Below are 7720 nucleotides of genomic sequence, written 5' to 3'. Positions count from 1 at the left end.
GGGGGGTCCGCGAACCGCCCCCCGTGCGCGCGGACCCTCCCGCCCGCCCGCCCGCGCGGCACCGGCGCCGCCTCGGCGGCGTGCGAGGAAAGCGGCTCTCGCAGCGGCCGCGCGGGCTCGGCCTGCCCGGGGGCAGCTCGGGGGGCGCCACCGAGGCCCCTGCCCAGCCCCAGAGGCTGCTTGGGGAGGAGGTCGGGCCCCGGTCTCCCGTGCCGTGGCGTGCACCGGGCGCCTGCGACCTCGACGCCTTTTTGGGGTCTCCCCGTCGCAGCGGTCGGGGCGCCCTGTGGCCGCGCCGTGGGTTCCCGGGCCGCCGGTTCGGCGGCTCTTTGCAGCGATGGACGACAGCGCAGCGGCGCGACGTGGGCCGCCCTCCGCCCGGGCGTGCACTCCAAGCGCTGGCTGAGCAAGTATTTGCTGAATCGACTCTTCTTCAAAGCCAAGAAAAGCCCAGGGTCTGGTTTTGTTTCGGAGAGGGCGTCCGCGGCCTGCGTCAAGCTGAGTGTGGCTGTGCAGCGGAGCTGCCCCCGCGCTCCAGAGCACGGCACCCCTCAAGGAGAAGGGATATTGCGTGTAGGATATACCCTTGCGGGATGGGAGCTGGGAGTTTCCCTTCATTTTTGAGGCTCTGAAATAAACCTCCAGTGCTGCAGCTTGAGTGACTTTTGCTTTTCGAGCTGCAGCTAACGTCTGCTTCTCAAGAGCTTGGAGTTCTCAGCAGCCAGGAAAAATCACTGGGATAATCTATCTGAGCCAACGTTCCCTTGGAGGATAAAGAGCTGTGCTGCTTGGTGCATTTTTGGTCTGTTTTGGGGAAAGTGGTCGTAAGCCAGCCTYGTTCTTATGTCCTGAACCTCAAGGTCCTCTTTGGAATGGGTCCACCATCTCCTGAGCCTCTGAAGACTGGCACTGGAGGGTGGAGATGTCCTGGTCACCAGATGGCCTCCAGCATCTTTGTTGCTGTGGAACAGGAACGTCTGCTAAAGGCAGATAGGTGAATGTTTAGACCTTAATGAGCAGCCAGGTTTAGTTGTGTCTCTTGCCAATCGGCACGTGCATCCTCCCCATTCAACACAACCCTCTTAAGGCTCCAGGCAGGTGAGGGCCGTGTCTTACTCAGATCAGTGTATACCTCACTTTGTTCCTTTAACTAAAGGCTGGGCCGTGTTGACCCACCAGGATGGCAGATAGACCTTTCTGGAAAGGCTGTGGATCCCAAGAGGAAGGATGGGAATGAGGCAGGCGGGAGACTAGAGAGAAGAGCCTGGCCTTTGGGCCATGGGCAAGAACGGCAGGGCCAGTTTGGGCGTGAGTGATAAGGCACTTCAGACGGTCTCAAGATCCCGAGGCCTCTGCATAGGTATTTAGTGGAAGAACTTTACACTAATATTTTTCTTCCCTTCCTTGCAATTCATCTGCTATTTGAGCTGCAAAGATCAAAGCTGTCTTCTAGCAAGTACACGTGGGCCTAAGTAAATAGCCGGACCTACACCTCTCTTCGGTGAATAAACACTCTTTCCTCTCTGAACGTTTTCAAGCGTAGCCCTCGGTTCTGGAATGCAAAATATTTCACGTTAGCAGTGGGTGTTTTCCACTGCTTTGGAGATTTGGTAAGTGGGAACAAATGCTCATTTAGCAGCGGACGCTTTCAGGTACAAGCAGGCTCTTTGTGAGCGTCGCGGCCGCCCTGCGGCATTCACGGGCTCCCCCGGGACCGAGGACATGCCATTGTCCAGCCGCAGAGGGACGGGCCAGGGGGGCTCACACGAGTGCTCGTGGTGGGGCTCGAGGGCGGCCCTTGGGGGGCCAGCAAGATGCTTGAGACGTGCRGGACCCTTCGTGCGGGGGAAGGTTTGCGCTTGGGACAGGTCTCGTGCTGCGGGATTTCTGGCCCTTTCTGTGGCTGCCTGCAAGGAGAGGGTCTTTTCCTGGAGCCACGTCACAGCGCGGAGGATTGTGGGGCCCTTCCCAAATTCCCTGTGAGCTCCTGGCCATCCGGATACATTGCCCATCTCCTGCCTTTGAAGCACTTGGTTGGAGGGAGTGGCGGAGCACCCCGGGGTGGCCCCTTTAGGAGCTGTGTGCTCACTTCCTAATGCCAAAGACACTGTTTAAGAAAGCAAGCAGAGATCCTTTTAATGGTGTGATTTAATCTGGAACCTGCTGGGATGCTGGTTGAGTTGGTGAGGTCTCAGCTCTCTGTTCAGTTCTGTCCGCGCTTGCCTGTTGACGGGGCCATCAGATCCCAGCATCACTTACACTTGGTGCTGTGTGAGGGAGCAGGGTCCCAGCGTCACTCGGGTCTCACGGTGCCTCGTGTTGTGGTAGGAGCTGTTGCGTTTTCTGCCCAGTTCCCACCAGACTCTTCCCCATACCTGGAGATTATCCCGTATTCCTTGTCAGCTCCACTCGGTTTAGTGTGCGATAGCGGCACCGGAACGAATCTGTGCTGCCCCGGTGGGGGAAGGTCTCCATGTCAGGTTGTCCCTGCCTTCTGGGGAAAGTGTTGGCAGCCCCAGCTGTTGGTGGGCACTTACCTTTATCTCCTTTTAATCCATATGCTCCTCTCTGAGGAGCTGGGGAAGATCCTCAAGCCAAACACAAGTGGTCTTTGTTTCGAAGCATCAATTTGTGTTGGCAGCCAGGCCTGCAGCGCATGTGCTTTTCATTGACTGCTGCTCCAGCTCCGGCCCTGACTCTGTGTGCCAGCTTTTTTTTTTTTTTTTTTTTTTTTTTTTTTTTAATTTAACGCAAAAATGTTTTTCCTGAGCTTAAAAGGCCGGAGCTGTACAGTATTCCTAGTCTTAAACTAAGCCTAGCCTTTTTGCAGGGCAGTATTTTTGTCTGCACACAGAGTGTAGCGCTCTCCTTCCCTCGGAGGGGTAACTGATCCACGCTGTCCCAGCAAGGAAAAGGGTTGAAGGAGACTCTGGAGCAACTCACAAGCATCTGAAAGGCTGGTCTGCGCGTCCGCAATGCGGAGTGCTGGCCGGGCCGGGCCTTGCCGAGCCTGCTCCTCTTGGAGCACGTCGGGAATGTTGGAGGGTTGGAGTGTGCTTTGCTGTTCTCTGTATGCTGTTACTGCCCGGGGCTGCTGCTTTGATTTGGTCTGCTTTCTGAAAGCCATCCCTCCCTTCCCTGCTCTTGGCCCTCTGTGAAGTTGTTCTACAAGGACTCGTCTCCAAAACGCGTTTCAGTCCTTCGGAAGCATTAGATGATGTCCCACCGGGGCCTGGGCTGCCACTTCAAGCATTTCTGTTGATWGCGAGCACATGGGTGCTGAGGTGCCGAGGCATCCCAGGGAACAGGAAGGACTAATCCTAGCAAGTTTTCCCTAGGACAAGTCCATGTGGGGCTTGCCAGAGCAAAATGCCCACATGTATGAGGACCTGTGAACTTCCTGTCCCGTGCATCAGGGGGTCACTGGTGGTTTGGCAGATTGAGGCCCRATTTGAATAGGGAATCTGGCGTTTGGGAACTGGGGCATGCACAGGCTTCCTGAGGGGGTCTTGGATATCTGGCTCAAGTGAGAGAAGTTTTGCAGAGTGTCTCCCAGGTGCGGCAGCTTCACGGCCACATCTCTCCTGTGCCACTGGCTGCAGGACGAGGTCTATCCTGCTGCTGGGATTCTTGGGTCTGGCTCTTAGCAATATTATTTAGTGGCCATAAAGACTTTCCTCTTTAGGGTTGCATGTTGGCCTCCTTGGGAACACAAAGAAGCCCTTTGACTGCACCACACACACAGCGACTTTCCAAATGGTTCAAGGCAGGGCATGCTCTGGCTTGCAAGTGCCTGTGTTGCTGTCAGTGTGGCGTGCGGCTCTGCTGCGGAGACCAGCTCTAGGTGCCCGGGGAAGAACAAGGGCTCTGCTCCTTGGGTGTTTTTCCCAGCAAGGATGAGATAAGAGATGATAAAAGCTACTGGCCCCACTGGGTGCTACGTGGGGAGTAGCATCTGTGTATGGCTCTTCTGTGCTCTTTATGGGTGTGGGAAACAATCCTGCTGCAGCACAGGGATCCTTTGGGAGCCTCTCTGGCTCCCTGGGAGAGGGTCCCACTGCAAAAGCCTTGGGATTGTCCATGTCCGCAGCACAGCACCTTGCACTGCGAGAGCTGGCTGCCGGGTGTCCCTTCCCGGGGCTTTTGGTGCTGCACTGGCTCCGTGGGATGTCCCAGGGCTCTCCTCGCTACTAGATCCACGACTGTCTACCGAGAATCCTTGATTCTATCATTGCTTTCTCCCTGGATGTGCTGGTTAATGGGCTGTGCTGCTGCGCTGGGGAGCAGCGCTYGCTCCTCAAGGAGACTTAGTTAATACAGGTTTCTATTTCTGCTGGTCCTTTCTAACTGGACTATGCTTTAATTTGTCAGTTGGCATTAGCCCTGGCTGGAGTGAGCRGCCTTTGTGCTGATCGATCGGTAATAGCACTTCAGAGTGCCCTGCTTGCATATTCTTCCCACTGATGCCATCTCCCTATTTTTAGAGGAGAGGTAATGGAGCACTGATGTACAGCAAAGCTGCCTTTTAATTAATATTGCATGAGCAGAGGAAATATTAGCTTCTCTGCTCGCATTCAGTTTTTTTTATGGCTTTTAATATAGATGCATAAGGAGCTGTAATGAAAATAAACAAGGCATTTTCCTGCCCTTCCTGAGCCCCCTACATATTGAGAAGTGGTGGTGAAATAGGGCAGGGCTGCAGCTTCCCGGTGATAGAGAGGGAAGGAGCAGGACAAAAGGTGCAGTCGTGCAGGGAGCAGTTCGGGAGGGCTGCAGGTGGTGCCTTTCAGCCAGGAGCAGGTCACAATAACACATGATCCTGTCCGCGTAGATGAGCATCCCTGAAACGCTTACAAGGGATGATGCCCTTGCATCTTTGGGAAGTCTTTGGGAAGCAAGTTCCCTATACAGCCAGGACTATTGGGGATGCTTTCCAGCTGCTATGCTTGGCCCTGTTGCTGCTGCTAGATGCACAGAGTGCTTTTTTTTTTTTTTTTTTGCTTGAAGGGCTGCTAGGAAAAACCAGTGTGTGATGTGTTTGGGAGCGTCTTTCTTGGAAGCTTCTTCCTTTGGGAGCAAACAGGTCCAACCTGCAGCAAGCTGAGTGGTGAAGCAGGATGCTCTGGCAGCTGGCTCGCCCCAAGCTGGACCCCTGCCATGGCTGGGGCACCAGGCCCTGGTCTTGCTCCCTGGGGAGAGAGAGCAGGATTGCCCCTGTGTACATAGGGACATTCAGCTCCATCTGCCAGTGGCACCTTCTGGACGTTGGCTGTTGGTGGCCTGTTTCTCCTGTCCGAAGAGCTTGGCCAGCTGCATCTTCCTGAAGAGCCTTAAGAGGCAGACGACGCAGGGAACCCGAGCTCTAAATACACCTCTGTAATTTAGAGTGAGGTTCAAAATATTTATTTCAACATGGGGCTGGGGAGATAATCACCTCTCCATCTGCTTCCCCATGCACATGAGCTTCCCAAGGGCATCTGTGCCCCGATTTACAGCTCCTTGTGGCCCTCCTGGGGCTGGAGGCAACCTTGTGGGTGGCCAGTGAAGTCCCTGTAAGCCGACATCTGCCAGCAAAGCTGGGAGGGGGCACCCGTGGGGGGCAGGGGTGCTGGAATTGGGAGCTTGTATTGGTACCTCTTCTCCTGCAGTGAGCTGGAGCTGTCCCCGCTCTTCCCACTCACGGTCCTGGGTCAGCTCCTGGGACTGGCGGTGGCTGCTGGTGGGACTGACCAGTTGTTCTGGTTCCGCAGCAGGAGCTGGCGGAGCCACTGGCAGCTGCTGGTCCCTTCCGTCATTCCCACTGTGCTTGAGGAAGATGTCGGGGGACAGCGGCACTCCCGACACACTGACACCACCAGCAGCCCTCAAATCATGGAGAGGGGCCACCCAGCACGGTGGCTGGTATCTTTACTGCTTTGCTGGAGCCTGATCTGTAAAATAACCCATGGCCAATTAGGCTTCCCTGCCCCACAGTGGCAATTAACATTCCCAGGTGGTGCTGCATCCTGAGCAGATGAGAGCACTGTGAATAAATGAGTTTAATTAGGAGTTTTCCAGCTAAGGCTTTGCTGTCTCTGCAGCTCAGGCAAGCCTGTGGTGGGGATGTTGGCTGATTGCTGCTCTGGATAATGTCCAGGACTTTGTCCCCTTCCTCATCTGCGGAGGGATTTCCCTGGCCTTTGAGGTGCCCCCCGGCTGTGTTCGGAGTGGAAAGTGGGGTCCCTGCCTGCAAGCTCAATGTGGGGGTGGCCTGACCATCCTGCTGGGGCTCCCCAAACCTTCCTGTCCTCATGCTGTGCCTCTACCTGGGATAACCTGGGCTGTCTCTGCTGCAGCTCGTGTCCCCTGCCTGCGTTGGGGACGTGCCCCAGGGAGGCTGCACGCGCAGCAGTGGCTCCGTGCCGCGCTGTGGCAGCCTCGTCCCCCCTCTGCCCCAATGGCTGAGCTATGGGCCTTGCTGGCCTTTGCTTGGGCTCCTTGCAGCCGCTGTACAGAGATTTGGGATGCCTGCCGAGGCCCGTGGGGGCAGTTGGGGAGGGTTGTAGCCTCCCTGCATGCTCCGCGGGAGGCTCATGGCAACTGTGCTGTGGCCTTTCCTCCCTCCCTACCCGCCAAAACTGTGTTTTTGAAGGGCCATGTTGATTTCTCAGCAGTCACGAGAAAACTGGTGTTTAAAAGACCCCAGGGGCTGTTGCAGAGCGGCGCCCTATGGCTTCAGTCCCTTGGCAGCAACTCGCTGTTGCGCTGGCAGCCAAGACGCTTCTGAGCTCACATCTGTTGGGATCTGGTGCATGTGTGATCTTGCCCCCACAGTCAGGTCTGAAGGTGACCCAAATCTGGACCAACCCTATGATTTGCACTGGGGACCTGGACTGAGCAGCCAGTTGCCATGGACTGAGCAGATGCCTCTGCGTTGGTGATGCCTCAGGGCCTGCTTTTATCCGGGTTTCCTTCTCCTCTGTGTCAGTAACTCCCACCTGGAAGGGTTGTCTGTCTGGGTGCTTCTCTAGGAAACGTTTTGCATCCAGCCAGTTGCGCTGGGGACAGGAACGACTTGTTTTTTTCCTTCCCGTGGGCACAGAGCGAGGTTTTGTTTGAGCTTTGACTAGTGCTGGCTGTGACACCGTTTGAAAAGGCCAACGCCGTGAGTGCCCAAAGAGCTTCCAGATGTTGGGCTGGCGGCGCAGCCCAGACCTGCTGTGCTCAGAGCTCCTCGCCTGCCTCAAACTGCTTCCATCTGGCCCAGCGGGAGTGAGCACTTTATTGTGCCTCTGCAGGCCCTTCTCAGCTGGGACCCCTCGCATGGAGGAATGCGCTGGCTGGAAAGCATTTGGAGATGCAAATCTCCGTGGGCGTTTGGCTCGGCTGTCATTTCCGTAGCGTCTGCAAAGTGGCGGGAGAGGCTGCGCGCGCAGCGCTGGCGCCCGACCCCTCGGACGGCGGGGAGCATTGCTCGCTTCTCAGGGAGCATTGCTCACTTCTCGCTCTGTCTTTAGTCCTCTGTGGTTTCGGCTTGTCTGCGTTCACATCCCGCGAGAGGCAAAATCTGACCTGGGGGGGTATTCCCTGTTTCAGCACGCCAAAACTCCTCATTTATAGGGCGCACACTTGTAACGAGCTGTGCCAGGAAACACATGGCCCGTGCGAGCTGTGAATGGGAGGTCTGTGTAGGGCCCTTGGGAGTCCGCCGGGGACGCTTGCCTGTGCCCCTCGCCCCTGC

This window comes from Nothoprocta perdicaria, unplaced genomic scaffold (genome assembly GCF_003342845.1).
Source record: "Nothoprocta perdicaria isolate Ctin4 unplaced genomic scaffold, notPer1 scaffold_538, whole genome shotgun sequence".
In the NCBI taxonomy this organism is placed as follows: Eukaryota; Metazoa; Chordata; class Aves; order Tinamiformes; family Tinamidae; genus Nothoprocta; species Nothoprocta perdicaria.
This window is presented reverse-complemented; position numbering follows the sequence as displayed.